This window comes from Haematobia irritans, chromosome 2, assembly GCF_050003625.1.
Source record: "Haematobia irritans isolate KBUSLIRL chromosome 2, ASM5000362v1, whole genome shotgun sequence".
Taxonomy (NCBI): Eukaryota; Metazoa; Arthropoda; class Insecta; order Diptera; family Muscidae; genus Haematobia; species Haematobia irritans.
This window is the reverse complement of record NC_134398.1, coordinates 203,641,706-203,661,073: the sequence shown is the minus strand read 5'-3', so window position 1 is coordinate 203,661,073 and position 19,368 is coordinate 203,641,706. Positions and strand designations below refer to the sequence as shown.

Genomic DNA, 19,368 nt, shown 5'->3' with positions numbered 1-19,368 from the left:
CAGTCCTCCCTTTCGTGATGTGTTTTTTGAGATGCCCTCAGTTTTAGAACAATGCAGCAGATAGTAAAGGAATTCTTATAGGCCATTATTCGGAAATTTGTAATAGGGATGGCCATATATGACTAGCCCGATATTCTTGATGATTTGTAAAATTCATCCATTTGTCTGTCTGTCCGGGAGTCACCATAGTGCAATGGCATGTCCGTCTTTTTTTATTTTTTGAGATGCCCTCAGTTTTAGCTCAATGCAGCAGATAGTAAAGGCATTATTATAGGCCATTATTCGGAAATTTGTAATAGTGATGGCCATATATGACTAGCTGATATAAAGTCTGGGATTGTAGGAAAAATAAATTTCTTGACTAAAACAATTAGTCCGATATTCTTGATGATTTGTAAAACTCATCCATTTGTCCGTAATGTGAAACGCCGCTCAGACTCGGCTATAAAAAGGAGGTCCCTTATCATTAAGCTAAACATAGAATCGAGCAGCACTTATTGATAAGAGAGAAGTTCACTAGTTGTAGAAACACAATGAACTAAACTGTCTAAGAGAGCCTGGCAGCCACTATACATAACTTAACCATCTGCACATCTTGCTATTCGTCGGTTTGTTCTATGCAGATTTAGCCACATGATCAAACACGGACAAAATAGTCCTACCAATAAGGCCATTATTTTATGTCTTTCTTACCTCTACACTAAATAAACCCATATTTCTAAATCCGTTTCTATGTCTCCATTGGAAATTTTCACTATTCCAACTGGAAATTTTATGTTCTGTCAATGGCATCTCTATTTTCTTATATCAATGTCAGTTGTGTATTTTTGCTAGACATATGTGTTCGTTGTCCGTTTTTTTTTTTTGTTGTAGAGGTTTTTGTGATCAGTCACAAGCCTTGGACTCTCTGCCTTTGTACAGGTGCAACTGTGTATGTGTGAGTGTATTATAAAATTTTTTATCACCACAACACACACACATGTTCGCAGGTTATTCGTGTACTCTATAACAAGTTATCAACAATATGCTTCAACAAAGATTATTACTATTAAAATAAATTTAAAATAAAAAAAAAATAATTAAATGATTATTATTTTTTTTAGTTTACTTAAAATCACAATAAATTATGAAAATAAATATAAAATAAAGGAACTAACAACTAAGGTTTTCGACCTAAATAAATTAAATAATAAAGTAATTTTTATTTCTTAGTTTAATTTTTTAATTGAAATTGTAGTTTTAGTTGTAATTTTAATTTTATTTTTTAATTTTATTTTAATTCTAATTTTGTATTTAGTTTTCATTTAAATTTAAATTTGTAATTGTAATTTTAATTTCAATTTCTTTTTTTAATTTTAGCTTTTCTTTTAATTTTAATTCTTATTGTAATTTTAATGTTAATTTTAATTTCAATTTAATATTTCAATTGTAATTTTAATATTATTTTTTAATTTTAATTTAAAGTTTGCATTTTAGTTATTTTAATTTTTATTTAAATTTTATTGTTTAATTGAACTATTAAATTTAGTTTAAGTTTTAACTGCAATTTATATTTTGATGTATTTTTTAATTTTAATGTTAATATTATTTTTTAATGTAATTTGAATTTGAATTTTATTTTTTAATTGTAATATTAAAATTATAGTCTAATTTCAATTTTGACTTTATTGAAATTTTATTTTGTAATTGAAATTTTTATTTTATTTTTAATATTTAATTCTATTATTAGATATTTACATTTTCATTTTAATTCTAATTTTATACTTAGTCATAATTTTAATTTCAATTTTATTTTTCAATGTTTAAGTTTCATTTTAATTATAATTGTAATTTTAATATCAATTTTATATATATATATTAAAAATAGAATTAGAATATAAAATTTATATTAAAATTATAATTAAAATGAAACTTTTTTTCAATTGTATCTTTTAATTTTAATTTAAAGTTTGCTTTTTAATTATTCTTCTATTTTTTTAACTTTATTTTTTACTTCAACTTATCATTTTCAATTTTATTTTCTAATTGTAATTTTAATATTTTCTTTATTTTTTATGAAAATTTTCTTTTTAATTTAACTTTTAATTTGTATACCCTCCACCATAGGATGGGGGTATATTAACTTTGTCATTCCGTTTGTAACACATCGAAATATTGTTCTAAGAGCCCATAAAGTATATATATTCTGGGTCGTGGTGAAATTCTGAGTAGATCTTAACATGTCCGTCCGTCTGTCTGTTGAAATCACGCTAACTTCCGAACGAAACAAGCTAAGTAGTTGGAATATGTAGTTGCTATTTATGTAGGTCGGATGCTATTGCAAATGGGCCATACTGGACCACTTTTACGTATAGCCCCCATATAAACCGACCCCCAGATTAGACTTACGGAGCCTCTTAGAGAAGCAAATTTTTCCGGGTGAAATTTGGTACGTGATGTTAATATATGGTCTCTAACAACCATGCAAAAATTGTTCCATAAACCGAATCCCAGATTTGAACTCCGGAGCCTCTTGGAAGAGCAAAATTCATCCGATCCGGTTGAAATTTGGTACGTGGTGTTAGTATATGGTATTTAACAACCATGCAAAAATTGGTCCATATCGGTTCATAATTCTATATAGCCCCCATATATATCGAACCCAAGATTTGACCTCCGGAACCTCTTGGAGGAGCAAAACTCATCTGATTCGGTTGAAATTTGGTACGTGGTGTTAGTATATGGTCTCTAACAACCATGCAAAAATTGTTCCATATCGGTCCATAATCCCCCATATAAACCGATCCCCAAATTTGACCTCCAGCGCCTCTTGGAGGAGCAAAATTCATCCGATCCGGTTGAAATTTAGTGCGTGGTGTTAGTATATGGTCTTTAACAACAATGCAAAAATTGGTCCATATCGGTCCATAACTCTTTATAGCCCCCATAGAAGCCGATCCTCAGATTTGAACTCCGGAGCCTCCTGGAAGAGCAAAATTCATCCGATCCGGTTGAAATTTGGCACGTGTGTTAGTATATGGTCTCTAACAACCATGCAAAAATTGGTCTATATCGGTCTATCAAAAATTGGTTCATATCGTCCAAAATTATTTAGCAAAATTTTATTTCTATAGAAAATTTTGTCAACATTTTATTTCTATAGAAAATTTTTTCAAAATTTTATTTCTATAGAAAATTTTGTCAAAATTTTATTTCTATAGAAAATTTTGTCAAAATTTTATTTCTATAGAAAATTTTGTCAAAATTTTATTTCTATAAAAAATTTTATCAAAATTTTATTTCTATAAAAAATTTTGTCAAAATTTTATTTCTATAAAAAATTTTGTCAAAATTTTATTTCTATAGAAAGTTTTGTCAAACTAAATTATTTTAATTTTAATGTCAATTTTACTTTTAATTGTTATTTTAATATTATTTTTTTGATTTTAAATTTTATTTTTAATTTGAAGCTTATTTTTAAATTATTTTTTAAACTTAATTTTAAAATTTGTTTTTTTAATTGAATTTTTAATTTTAATATAAGTTTTAAGTGTAATTTATTTTTTTTATTTATTCATTTTTTTAAAATTTAGTTTTAATTTTAATTTTATTTTTTAACTAAAATTATATTTTTATATTTAGCTGCAATTTCAATTTTAATTTTATTTTTTAATTTTAATTGTTATTTTAATTTTAATTTTAGTTCTAATTTTATATTTAGTTGTACTTTAACTTCAATAATAATTTCAATTTAAATTAATTTTTTTTAATTTTATTTTTATTTTAAATTTATTTTACATTTACCAAATTGTTCTTTTAGTCTTAATATGTTATAAGTTAAATTTTCTAATGTTTCTTTTAATTTTAAGTTTGAAATGTAATTTATATTTCTAGCAAACTAAAATTAAAACAATATTTACTTTAAATTAAATAATTTTAGCTTAGATTAATTTCTTAATTCATGTTTTCGGATAAAAGCAAATTTAGTGGTAATGTAATACGATAATATGTTGTTGGGTATTGTAACGAACGGAAATAATCTATTATTAACAAATTTATAATGTAATTATGTTTTCAATGATATGTGCATAATAGCTGTTACTTATATGAATATAGCTCAAAAGTACAGGCCTCTCTATCTTCTACTACTCTTATTAAAACTACACTGAAAAAACAGTGAACCCACCAGGAAGAAAACTTTCGGTTAATTTTATTAGACATAATTAAGTTTTTTCACTTGTTAAAGAAAATTTTGTAGTTACAAGGAAAAACTTGGTGTTCAAAATTGCAAGAATGTCTTTAGTGACATACGAAGTTCATGATGGACGCATTTTTGGTACAATTTACAAATTTAAAGAAATTCTGAACTATTTTGTGGAAGACAAGAATTTAGTTCATCTTTATGTTTCATTGGAGTATAATTTTTTCCTCGGTTTAGTTAATTTAACTAACGCACACAAAAAATTATTAGAGTAAAGAAAACTTTGTCTAAACATAATAATTCCATGAACTAAAATAAAGTTAAATTGGCTTTAGTGAAATAGAGAGTTCACTTTTTGTAAACAATTTGAGATTCACTAGTATATGTGGAATATAAAATCATTATTATTTTCTTTGAACAATATTGTTTAATTAATTATTTATCTATGTTTATTTTTTTTTTTTTTCTAAATATTATTTGATAAAATGTTTATTTTTAATAAAGAAAAACAAAATCTGTTCTCTTTTTCAGGTACGTAAAATTAAATACATCTACAATACACCAGGTAAACGAAAAATCGTAACAATTGTGATTTAATTAAATTTTTGATTAATCTAATATTTATATTATACACACAAAAAAAATTAATTGGTTCAATCACGAAATTAATTGATCCAATTAATTTTTTAATTGAAATGTCTTCAATCACAGAAATGATAGTATCAATTAAAAAATTAATTGAAGGCCAATTAAAAAATTAATTGATCCAATTAAAAAATTAATTGATACTATTAATTTTTGTGATTGATTTTTGTTTCAATTAAAAAATTTGTTGAATCAATTAAATTGTTAATTGAATATTTTTTAATACTCAATTAAAATTTTAATTGGAAAAATGTTCGTGAAATTTTTTTCTGTGTAGTGGCTATTTTCAATCGTGAAAGCCTGATTTTCTAAATTCATAAGCATATCAGTGTGGAAATCAAATCAATTTTGATCAATTATATTAAACCACTGATGTTGATGCGTTAGCTTTAGATTATAATAATTGTATTTCGTTTATTAAACTATTTTACGTCATTTAGTTTAGTATGAAAAACTCCCAAATCAAATTAATTACTAAAAGAGATAATAATAGAAGAAGTTCAATGAAAACTACATATGTATATTACCCCTAACCTATGCTTAATTTAAATATCTTGACTGAAGCCATTTATAATGGGATTATATTTAAACTGCTGCATTTAAATAAGTGGCATAGGAGACGATAGTTTGCTTTAAGACAAAAGTCATTGTTTACTACTGGTGGACGTTACAATAAGTTATCAACAATACAAATATATTTCAATAAAAATAAAATTTAAATTAAAAATAAATAATAATTTGTATTAAATTCAATTGAATTTATTACGAATAATTTTAATTTTGATTTTAAATTCAATTTTATTATACCCTCCACCATACACTGAAAAAAATATTGTCGTGAAATCAAAGATTTCATGTCTTTAAAATACGAATGCAAATTTTGCTTAGCATAGAAGACGCATTTCTCTAATATAAAGTTTTTTTTCCTTGTCCAAAAGTCGATAATATTTTCAATGAAGTCGTATTGTCCTTATAATTAAGTGATTTCACTTAAAAATGGGTATCATAACATGAAAGAAAAAATGTTTGGGCTAAGGTCAACTTGACTTTAATAATTCAGAAAATTCTTTAAATTTAATGAAATTGTCTTTAAATTTGTTGTCTTTTGGCATCTTGACTACAAAACAAAAAATCTTTCAAATATAGGACATGTTTTTCAAAACTTTATTTTAAAGAAGTTTTTTACTTGAAACATAGCATAATTTCTACTAGAAGTCGAGCCTTAATTTGGAAAATAAAGTTGTCGTTAACTCGTTTTTAAAGGACTTTGATAGCATATGAAGAAAAAAAAGCTGAGCAAGCGAAAAATTAAAATTCGCTTCCTAGAAGCTAGTACACAAAACCTAAATTTAAAAGAGAATTGTGTCTTAAAAGTATCCTTACTTGTATTCTCCGCTTCTTTGGCTCGGAATCAATACCAAATTTTTTAAAGTAAAGACAAAATCTTTGGAATCGAGTATGCTTTTTTTTCAGTGTATAAACCAACCCCCAGATTTAACTTGCGGAGACTCTTGCAGGAGCAAAATTTATCCAATCCAGTTGAAATTTGGTACGTGGTTGTACTATATGGTCTTTAGCAACCATGCAAAAATTGGTCCATATCGGTCCATAATTATATATAGCCCCCATATAAACCGATCACCAGATTTGACCTTCGGTGCCTCTACAAGCAGCAAAATTTATCCGATCCGGTTGAAATTTGATACGTGGTGTTAGTATATGGTAACTAACAACCTTGCCAAACTTGGTCCATATCTGTTTATAATTATATATAGCCCACATATAAACCGACCCCCAGATTTAAACTCCGGAGCCTCTTGGAGGAGCAAACTTCATCCGATCCGGTTGTAATTTGGTACGTGGTGTTAGTATGAGGTCTCTAACAACCATGCACAAATTGGTCCATATCGGTCCATAATTATATGTAGCCCCCGATCACCAGATTTGAACTCCGGGGCCTTTTGGAGGAGCAAAATTCATTCAATTCCATATAAATCGATCCCCAAAATCGGTTTTGGCGGGCTTGGGAGGAGCAAATTTCATCTGATTCAGTTGAAATTTTGTATTTTGTGTAAATAAAGGGTGATTCTTTTGAGGTTAGGATTTTCATGCATTAGTAGTTGACAGATCACGTGGGATTTCAGACATGGTGTCAAAGAGAAAGGTGCTCAGTATGCTTTGACATTTCATCATGAATAGCCGAACGATCTGCCACAACGTCGAATTTTCAGTGAATGGGCCCTAGAAAAGTTGGCAGAAAATCCGCTTTTTTATCGACAAATTTTGTTCAGCGATGAGGCTCATTTCTGGTTGAATGGCTACGTAAATAAGCAAAATTGCCGCATTTGGAGTGAAGAGCAACCAGAAGCCGTTCAAGAACTGCCCATGCATCCCGAAAAATGCACTGTTTGGTGTGGTTTGTACGCTGGTGGAATCATTGGACCGTATTTTTTCAAAGATGCTGTTGGACGCAACGTTACGGTGAATGGCGATCGCTATCGTTCGATGCTAACAAACTTTTTGTTGCCAAAAATGGAAGAACTGAACTTGGTTGACATGTGGTTTCAACAAGATGGCGCTACATGCCACACAGCTCGCGATTCTATGGCCATTTTGAGGGAAAACTTCGGAGAACAATTCATCTCAAGAAATGGACCGGTAAGTTGGCCACCAAGATCATGCGATTTGACGCCTTTAGACTATTTTTTGTGGGGCTACGTCAAGTCTAAAGTCTACAGAAATAAGCCAGCAACTATTCCAGCTTTGGAAGACAACATTTCCGAAGAAATTCGGGCTATTCCGGCCGAAATGTTCGAAAAAGTTGCCCAAAATTGGACTTTCCGAATGGACCACCTAAGACGCAGCCGCGGTCAACATTTAAATGAAATTATCTTCAAAAAGTAAATGTCATGGACCAATCTAACGATTAAATAAAGAACCGATGAGATTTTGCAAATTTTATGCGTTTTTTAAAAAAAAAAAAAAGTTATCAAGCTCTTAACAAATCACCCTTTATATGAACACTAACAACCATGCAAAAATTAGTCCACATCGGCTCATAATTAAATATAGCCTATATATATAAACCGATACCCACATTTAGCCTCCGGAGCCTCTTGGAGGAGCAAAATTCATCCCATTCGGTTGACATTTTGTACGTTGTGGTAGTATGAGGTCTCTAACAACCATGCTCATAGTGGTCCATATCGGTCCATAGTTATATGGTATATAGCCCCCATATATACTGATTCTCAGATTTGACCTCCGGATCCCCTAGGAGGAGCAAAATTCATACGATTCGTGTGAAATGTGAACAACCATGCCAGACCTGGTCATTATCGGTCTATAGTTATATTTAGCCCTCAGATAAACCGATCCCCAATCACACCAAAATTGGTCGATATCGGTTCATAATTGTATATAGCACCCATATAAAGCGACACCCACATTTCAATTCTGGCCGAACTTACGGCCTTATATACTTTTTTTCACTTTTAATATTTATTTTAGTTTTAATTTTAATTTTAATTTTAATTTTAATATTAATTTTAATTTTAATTTTAATTTTAATTTTAATTTTAATTTTAATATTAATTTTAATTTTAATTTTAATTTCAATTTTAATTTTAATTTTAATATTAATTTCAATTTTAATTTTAATTTTAATTTTAATTTTAATCTCAATTTTAATTTTAATTTCAATTTCAATTTTAATTTTAATTTTAATTTTAATTTTAATTTTAATTTTAATTTTAATTTTAATTTTAATTTTAATTTTAATTTTAATTTTAATTTTAATTTTAATTTTAATTTTAATTTTAATTTTAATTTTAATTTTAATTTTAATTTTAATTTTAATTTTAATTTTAATTTTAATTTTAATTTTAATTTTAATTTTAATTTTAATTTTAATTTTAATTTTAATTTTAATTTTAATTTTAATTTTAATTTTAATTTTAATTTTAATTTTAATTTTAATTTTAATTTTAATTTTAATTTTAATTTTAATTTTAATTTTAATTTTAATTTTAATTTTAATTTTAATTTTAATTTTAATTTTAATTTTAATTTTAATTTTAATTTTAATTTTAATTTTAATTTTAATTTTAATTTTAATTTTAATTTTAATTTTAATTTTAATTTTAATTTAAATTTAAATTTAAATTTAAATTTAAACTTAAATTTAAATTTAAATTTAATTTAATTTAATTTAATTTGATTTTAATTTGATTTTAATATTAATTTTATTTTTGATTTTAATTTAAAATTTAAATTTAAATATATTAGTATTAATTTTAAAATTAAAAAATAAAATTTTAGTTTTAATTTTACTTGATAGGGCTCATATTCATTATCAAGCGTCGTCCCACTTTTGGGCCCTAATTTTGGGACTCATTTTCCTGGGGCCCATTTTCATACCATGTCGTCGATCGCCTATCTCAAGAGTCAATTAACACTCATTCTTTTGAGTATTTTACCAGCATTTATTTTTTGCCCTTTCTGCTTGGTTTTTGTTTTCATCTACTTGTCCTACAAACTCTTCTCAATTTTTGCCCATTTTTGGCAATACAAGTTTCCAGGCGATGTTTTCAATTTTTGTTTTTATTTTAAGCTTTAAACTGTTTAAAAATATGATAATTATTTATTTTTTGTTTTGTTCGTATTTGGAATTATTTTAAGCATCTACGACGTTGTCATCGTCGTCGTTATTATTATCATCATTTTGTTCATTTTATTTCGTTCTCCCAGGCTCCTGTCTTCATTGGTCTTCTGAGTAGATGGTCGATTTCGTTATCAGCATTTTTTAAATGTTTTTCTGTCGTATGTACGCTTTGGTTTGTTTTGATTGTGGTTTTCAGTTTTAGAGATCACTGCAAGGTTTGTTTATGTTTACGTTATGTTGTGGTGATCTTTTGACAATTTTCCAGTAAGTTAGTGTTTGTAAGGGGTATTGAGATGTAAGGCCTTACGAAAGAGAACAAGTAAGTCTTGTGAATAAATACCGAAAAACTGAGCACGTCATCTGCTAATTATCTACAAAATATTGTTTCTTCGTCCAAGATGAAAATACTTCCCGAAATTTCCGAGAAAATTGCATGATTGCGACAAACATGCTACATGGTCCCCGTCTTAAAATAACAGTATGCTCTTGAAACATATTTAAAGTAATCATATTCCTTCTTTTTGTGTAAGGCCTTTGATGCCCCCATATTCCACTACTGGATTATTTATTTATTTTGTATTTATCACTCTATTTTCAAATGAAAGCTACGCTTGATCTAAAAATTTCATTTCCCAGGAAAAAAATATTTAGGTTTTTCATATATGCTTCAATTTCCCAGAACTATTTCGTAAGGTCTTTAATATCAGCCCCATTTTTCACTACTGGATTGTTATTTCTCTTATCACTTTTTATTCTTAATTCTTTGTTTTGGTTTTCATTCGTTTCATTTATAATCTTTTAGTTCATGTTTACCAATGATTAATAAAGAAGATCACAATATAACAATTATGGAAGTTGAGACCATAACACACAACCAAAAAATATAAGTTAATCCATCAAATGTCTATAAGATACCCATTAATTATCTGCGAGGAAAAATCTTCCTCTTCTGTTACCTACCTACCTGTTGATTGCCAAAGGCGTTCATGCAGACATTCAGTCATCCATCCATGTATCCCATTCCCACAGCCATCCATCCATTTACTCACACATGATTTTTAGCTGATGGTTTGCCTGTTGTTTTTAACCCCTCTGATATGTATCAACTGCCTGTAGTTTTGGCATAAATATTTTATTTTGCTGACCAGATGTACTATGGGACGAAATAGAAGGAAATGTGAAGAATTTTTGTAAATTATGGAACATAAAATCGCCTTACGTCGTTTGTTATTTATGACAAAATTTTATTTCTATAGAAAATTTTGTCAAAATTGTATTTCTTTAGAAAAGTTGGTAAACATTTTATTTCTATAGAAAATATTGGCAAAGTTTTATTTGTAAAGAAAATTTTGGCAAAATTTTAGTTCTATATAAAATATTGGCAAAATTTTATTTCTTTAGAAAATTTTGGCGAATTACATTTCTATAATAATTTAAACTCTACCAAAACTTTACGGATTCAAGGCACCGTTCCCTTTTCTATCCCAAGCGCTAACATTTCTTCCCGGAAACTTCCTTGGAAATTTTTACCAACACAAATTTTATTTCTATAGAAAATTTTGTCCAAATTTTATTTATATAGAAATTTTGTCAAAATTTTATTTCTATAGAAAATTTTGTCAAAATTTAATTTCTATGGAAAATTTTGTCAAAATTTCATTTCTGTAGAAATTTTTTTCAAAATTTTATTTCTATAGAAAATGTTGTCAAAATTTAATTTTTTTTTTGGAAAAATTGTTAAAGTTTTATTTCTTTAAAAAATTTTGGCAAAATTGTATTTCTTTAGAAAATGTTGGCAACATTTTATTTCTGTAAAAAATTTTGTCAAAGTTTTATTTCTATAGAAAATTTGGTCAAAATGTTATTTCTATAGAAAATATTGGCAAAATTTAATTTTTATAGAAAATTTTGTCCACATTTTATTTCTATGGAAAATTTTGTCAAAATTTTATCTCTATAGAAAATTTTGTCAAAGTATTATTTCTATAGAAAATTTTGTCAAAATTTTATGTCTATAGATTTTTTTCAAAATTTTATTTCTATAGATTTTTTTTTTTCAAAATTTTATTTCTATGGACCATTTTGCCTAAATTTTATTTTTATAGAAAATTTTGTCAAAATTTTATTTCTGTAGAAAATTTTATTTATATAGACAATTTTTCCAATCTTTTTTTCTATATAAATTTTTGTCAAACTTGTATGTAGGTAATTAAATTTTTTGTCAAAATTTTATTTCTATATAAATTTTTGTCAAAATTTTATCTCTATAGAAAATTTTGTCAAAATTTTATTTCTATAGAAAATTTTGTCAAAATTTTATGTCTATAGATTTTTTTTCAAAATTTTATTTCTATAGATTTTTTTTTCAAAGTTTTATTTCTATGGACCATTTTGTCAAAATTTTACTTTTATAGAAAATTTTGTCAAAATTTTATTTCTTTAGGAAATTTTGTCAAAGTTTCTATTGAAAATTTTGTCAAAATTTTATTTCTATAGAAAATTTTGTCAAAATTTTATTACTATAGCAAGTTTAGTCAAAATTTTATTTCTGTAGAAAATTTTATTTATATAGACAATTTTTCCAATCTTTTTTATCTATATAAATTTTTGTCAAACTTGTATGTAGGTAATTAAAATTTGTTTGTCAAAATTTTATTTCTATATAAATTTTTGTCAAAATTGTATTTCTATAGAAAATTTCGTCAAAATTTTATTTCTCTCAAAAATTTGGTCAAAATTTTATTTTTCTCGAAAATTTTGTCAAAATTTTATTTCTTACAAAATTTTGTCAAAATTTTCTTTGTTTAGAAGATTTGGTCAAAATTTTATTTCTATAGAAAATTTTGTCAAAATTTTATTTTATTTATTTATTTTTATAGAAAATTTTATAAAAATTTCATTTCTGTAGAAAATTTTGTCAAAATTTTATTCCCATAGAAAATTTTGTCAAAATTTTATTTCTATAGAAAATTTTGTCAAAATTTTGTGTCTATGGAAAATTTTGTCAAAATTTTATTTCTAAGGAAAATTTTGTCAAAATTTTATTTCTATGGAATTTTTTTGCAAAATTTTAATTTTTATAGAAAATTTTGTCAATATTTTATTCATATAGAAAATTTTGTCAAAATTTTATTTCTATAGAAAATTTTGTAAAAGTTTCATTTCTGTAGAAAATTTTGTCAAAATTTTATTTCTATAGAAAATTTTGTCAAAATATTATTTCTATAGAAAATTTTGTAAATTTTTTTTTATAGAAAATTTTGTTAAAATGTTATTTCTATAGAAAATATTGGCAAATGTTATTTCTATAGAAACTTTTGTAAATTTTTTTATAGAATATTTTGTCAACATTTGATTGCTATAGAAAATCTTATTTCTATAGAAAATTTTGTCAAAATTTAATTTCTATAGAAAATTTTGGCAAAGTTTTATTTCTATAAAAAATTTTGGCAAAATTTTATTTCTATAGGAGATTTTGTCAAAATTTTATTTCCATAGGAAAGTTTGTCAAAATTTTATTTCTATCGAAAATAGTGGCAAAATTTTATTTCTATAGAAAATTTTGTCAAAATTTTATTTCTATAGATTTTTTTGCAAAATTTTATTTCTATATAAAATTTTGTCAAAATTTTAATTTTTATAGAAAATTTTATAAAAATTTCATTTCTGTAGAAAATTTTGTTAAAATTTTATTTCCATTAAAAATTTTGTCAAAATTTTATTTCTATAGAAAATTTTGTCAAAATTTTATGTCTATGAAAAATTTTGTCAAAATTTTGTTTCTAAGGAAAATTTTGTCAAAATTTTATTTCTATGGATTTTTTTTGCAAAATTTTAATTTTTATAGAAAATTTTGTCAATATTTTATTCATATAGAAAATTTTGTCAAAATTTTATTTCTATAGAAAATTTTGTCAAAATTTTATTTCTATAGAAAATTTTGTAAAAGTTTCATGTCTGTAGAAAATTTTTTCAAAATTTTATTTCTATAGAAAATTTTGTCAAAATTTTATTTATATAGAAAATTTTGTCAACATTTTAATTTTGTCAATATTTTATTCCTATAGAAAATTTTGTCAAAATTTTATTTCTATAGAAAATTTGGTCAAAATTTTATTTCTATAGAAAATATTGGCAAAATTTAATTTTTATAGAAAATTTTGGCAATTTTTTATTTCTATACAAAATACTGGCAAAATTTTATTTCTATAGAGAATTTGGTCAAAATTTTATTTCTATAGAAAATTTTGTCCATATTTTATTTCTATAGAAAATTTGGTCAAAATTTTATTTCTACAGAAAATTTGGTCAACATTTTATTTCTATAAAAAATTTTGTCAAAATTTAATTTCTATAGAAAATTTTGTCAAAGTTTTATTTCTATAGAAAATTGTGTCAGAATTTTATTTCTATAGAAAATTTTGCAAAATTTTATTTCTATGGGAAATTTTGTCAAAATTTTATTCCATAGGAAATTTTGTCAAAATTTTATTTCTATCGAAAATAGTGGGAAAATTTTATTTCCATAGGAAATTTTGTCAATATATTATTTCAATGGAAAATTTTGTGAATATTTTATTTCCATAGAAAATTTTGTTAAAATTTTATTTCTATAGAAAATTTTGTAAAAATTTCATTTCTGTAGAAAATTTTGTCAACATTTTATTTCTATAGAAAATTTTGTCAAAATTTTATTTATATAGACAATTTTGTCAACATTTTATTTATATAGACATTTTTGTCAAAATCTTTTTTTTATAGAAAATTTTTCTCAAAATTTTATTTCTATAGAAAATTTTTCTCAAAATTTTATTTCTGTAGAAAAAGTTGTAAAAATTTTATTTTTATAGAAAATTTTGTCAAAATTCTATTTTTATAGAAAATTTTGTCAAAATTTTTGTTCTATGAAAAATTTTGCCAAAATTTTATTTCTATAGAAAATTTTGTCAAAATTTAATTCTTTAGAAAATGTTGTCCAAATTTTATTTCCATAGAAAATTTTGTCAAAATTCTATTTCTATAGAAAATTTTGTCAAAATTTTATTTCTATAGAAAATTTTGTCAAAATTTAATTTTTATAGAAAATTTTGTCAAAATTCTATTTCTATAGGAAATTTTGTCATGATTTTAGTTTTATGGAAAATTTTGGCAAAATTTTATTTCTATAGAAATTATTATTATTATTATTTTGTCAAAATTTTATTTCTATAAAAAATGTTGTCAAAATTTTATTCTTTAGAAAATTTTGTCCAAATTTTATTTGCATAGAAAATTTTGTCCAAATTATTTCTATGGAAAATTTCGCCCAAATTTTATTTCAATAGAAAAATTTTCCAAATTTTATTTCTATAGAAAATATTGGCAAAATGTTATTCACCCCACTGTGGTGCTGATGCTCATGAGTAATTTATCCTTCCGGTTTTTGCCTTTGTTGTAGTTTTTTTTGTTTTCATTTAAGGTTGAGTATTTGTTTACAAGCTCCTTTTGTTTTGTTATTTTCCCTACTTGAGATATGGGATACTGTGAGAGGGCTGCAGCAGCAGCAGAACAGAAAACGAAAAAAATCAGCGGTTGACAATTTCCATGTAATTTGAATCACCAGCATATCATGACCACCATACAGTTACTACTACCTCTTATTCCTATTATGGCTCCTCTTGGTCCTATGCCATAGTCATCTGTTTAATGTGTAATTGTAACCGAATCTTCTTTGTGGATAGACGATCCCAAAAAAATCCGTAAGAGTACCGTCTGTGAACTTTACTTTGGCCTAAGTGCAGTGCAGTGTAATTGAAACCACGGTCAAAAGTGTTTTTACACTTCAAGTGTAAAGTTGAGATTTTATTTTTGTTTTTAATTTTTTATTTGCATTAAAGAACAACGAACAAATTCAATTGAAGTGAAATGGATGCCATGTATATTTATACGGATTTATGCTTCCTTAACTATGCTAAAAGTTCTCGCAGTGAAGATCATTATGAAAGTGTGAGTGGAAAATAAGCTTTAAAAATACAAAATAGATTTTGGAAACTGTTTATAACAGAAATAATGTAAACACCATGAGAGTTTTACCAGAAAAAAATTTACAAAGGCGATTTTATTCTACACGGTTTCATTTCAATTGTAAAAGATTTCATTTGAAATTAAAAAGGTTTCATTTGTTCAAGTCCTTTCAAGCGAAGATATGTAAAGCCTGAATGTATGCAATGATATTCTTCTATAGAAGTGTTAACATGGTGACTCCGCTGAGCTACCAATATCAAAATAGGATTGTCGATGCGATTGAACTAAATTAATTAAGATAATATATATAAAGATAATTTTGAAAAAAAAAATAAGTAATTTCACAATTCCGTATAAAAAAAATCTTTATACGCGCAAACAAAATTTAAAATTTTTATCAAAAAAAAAAAAAAAAAATGTTGCAAAGTTTTTACTTGTGCAATGAAAAAGGATTTTCATTCCAAAATTAAAGTCCATTTCATGTATATCGAGCACTCTTCTTTTACGACTTTAAGTCCTAAATAAGACACATTTTAAGGTTTCATAGTAAAAATTTAATATCCCATGTAAAAACATTGTAGATCTAATTAGACACCGTTCTTACCAAATATAATGAGATATAATTAGATGTAACTATTTAGATATAATCACATATACGACAAAATATTTTCGGATCTGGTCAAATTTAATTAGATCCCTCAATTTCTACTCGGGATAGTAGTATGCGAACTGAGAATATTTCAAAGTTTGGGAACATTTTTGAAATATATGTATATAAAATTACATTATTTCTATTTCCAAAATATAGAAAATTTTGTCAAATTTGAGTTCAATACAAAGTTTATTTTGATTTTATTTCTATAGAAATTTTTTTCAAAATTTTACTTCTATAGAAAATTTTGCCATAATTTTATTTTTATAGAAAATTTTGTCAAAATTTTATTTCTATAGAAAATTTTGTCAAATATTTATATCTTTAGCAGGTTTTGTAAAAATTTTATTTCTGTAGAAAATTTTATTTCTATAGACAAGTTTTCCAAATTTTTTTCTATATAAATTTTTGTCAAACTTTTATGTAGTTAATTAAAAATTTTTTGTCAAAATTTTAATTCTATAGAAAAGCAATATTTGTATAGCAATTTTTTTCAATATTTTGGTTTCGATAGTGTCAAAATTTTATTTCTATAGAAAATTTTATAAAAATTATATTTCTGTAGGAAATTTTGTCAAATTTTTATTTCTATAGGAAATTTTGTCAAAGTTTTATTTCTATAGGAAATTTTGTCAAATTTTCATTTCTATAGGAAATCTTGTCAAAATTTTACTTCCATACAAAATTTTGTCAAAATTTTATTTCTATATAAATTTTTGTCAAACTTTTATGTAGGTAATTGAAAATTTTTGTTCAAAATTTTATTTCTATAAAAAATTGTGTCAAAATTTTATTTTATAGAAAATTTTGCCAAAATTTTATTAGAAGATTTTGTCAAAATTTTATTTCTATAAAAAAATTTTGTCAAAATTTTATTTCTATAGAAAATAAATTTTTGTCAAAATTTTATTTCTATAGAAAATTTTGTCAAAATTTTGTTTCTATAGAAAGATTAGCCAAAATTTTATTTCTATGGACAATTTTGTCAAAATTTTATTTCTATAGAAAATTTTGTCAAAATTTTATTTTATAGGAAATTTTGTCAAAATTTTATTTTATAGAAAATTTTGTCAAAATTTTATTTCTATAGAAAAAAATTGTCAAAATTTTATTTGTATACAAAATTTAGCCAAAATTTTATTTCTGTGGAAAATTTTGTCAAAATTTTATATCTATAGAAAAGTTTGTCAAAATTGTATTTCTATAGAACATTTTGTCAAAATTTTATTTCTATAAAAATTTTGTCAAAATTTTATTTCTATAGAAAATTTTGCTAAAATTCTCTAGAAAATCTATAGAAAATTTTTTCAAAATGTTATAGTTCCAGAAAATTTTGTCAAAATTTATTTCTATAGAAATTTGTGTCCAAATTTTATTTCTACAGAAAATTTTCTCAAAATTTTATTTCTTTAGAAAATTTTGTCAAAATTTTATTTTATAGAAAATTTTGCCAAAATTTTATTTCTATAGCAGATTTTGTCAAAATTTTATTTCTATAGAATATTTTGTCAAAATTTTGTTTCTATAGAAAGATTAGCCAAAATTTTATTTCTATGGACAATTTTGTCAAAATTTTATTTTATAGGAAATTTTTTCAAAATTTTATTTTATAGAAAATTTTGTCAAAATTTTATTTCTATAGAAAAAAAATTGTCAAAATTTTATTTCTATACAAAATTTAGCCAAAATTTTATTTCTGTTGAAAATTTTGTCAAAATTTTATTTCTATAGAAAAGTTTGTCAAAATTGTATTTCTATAGAAAATTTTGTTAAAATTTTATTCCTATAAAAAATTTTGTCAAAATTTTATTTCTATACAAAATTTTGTTAAAATTCTCTAGAAAATCTATAGAAATTTTTTTCAAAATATTATAGTTCCAGAAAATTTTGTCAAAATTTATTTCTATAGAAATTTGTGTCCAAATTTTATTTCTATAGAAGATTTTGTCAAAATTTTATTTCTATAGAAAATTTTGTCAAAATTTTGTTTCTATAGAAAGATTAGCCAAAATTTTATTTTTATGGACAATTTTGTCAAAATTTTATTTCTATAGAAAATTTTGTCAAAATTTTATTTTATACAAATTTTTTTCAAAATTTTATTTTATAGAAAATGTTGTAAAAATTTTATTTCCATAAAAAAAAATTGTCAAAATTTTATTTCTATACAAAATTTAGCCAAAATTTTATTTCTGTGGAAAATTTTGTCAAAATTTTATTTCTATAGAAAAGTTTGTCTAAATTGTATTTCTATAGAACATTTTGTCAAAATTTTATTTCTATAGAAAATTTTGTTAAAATTCTCTAGAAAATCTATAGAAAATTTTTTCACAATGTCATAGTTCCAGAAAATTTTGCCAAAATTTATTTCTATAGAAATTTGTGTCCAAATTATATTTCTACAGAAAATTTTCTCAAAATTTTATTTCGATAGAAAATATTGTGAAAATTTTATTTCTATAAAAAATTGTGTCCAAATTTTATTTCATTGTTTCAATATTATATATCTGTAGAAAGTTTTATTTCTAAATAAAATAAAATTAAATAAATAGGAAATGTTGTCAAAATGTTATTTCTATAGAAAATTTTGTCAAAATTTTATTTTTATAGAAAGATTAGGCAAAATTCTAAAAGTTTCTATAAAAACTTTTGTCAACATTTTATTGCTGAAAAAATTTTTGTCAAAATTTTATTTTATAGAAAAAAAAAATTTCAAAATTTTATTTCTATAGAAAATTAAGCCAAACTTTTATTTCTATGAAAAATTTTGTCAAAATTTTATTTCTTTAGAAAAATTTGTCAATATTATATTTCTATAGAAAATTTTGTCAAATTTTTATTTCTATAAAAAAAATTGTCAACATTTTATTTCTATAGAAAATTTTGTCAAAATTTTATATCTATAGAAAACTTTTTCAAAATGTTATAGTTCCAGAACATTTTTCAAAATTTTATTTCTATAGAAAGTTTTGTCAAAAAATGTTTTCTATGGAAAATTTTGTCAAAATTTATTTCTATAGAAAATTGTGTCCAAATTTTATTTCTACAGAAAATGTTGTCAAAATTTTATTTCTATAGAAAATTTTGTCAACATTTTATTTCTATAGAAAATTTTCTCAAAATTTTGTTTCTATAGAAAATTTGGTTAAAATTTTATTTCTGCAGAAAATTATTTCTTTCAGCCTATTTTGTTTTTTAGTGACTCTATTGAAGACAGTCCTTCGT

At 23.7% G+C, this 19,368-nt stretch overlaps 1 protein-coding gene across 4 annotated transcripts in view; it reads left to right on the top strand.

Annotated features, from left to right (window-relative positions):
- The window catches only part of MESR3 (misexpression suppressor of ras 3), a 370,784-nt gene that overhangs the window by 291,994 nt on the left and 59,422 nt on the right, over window positions 1-19,368 (top strand). The gene's annotated exons all lie outside the window — the stretch shown is intronic.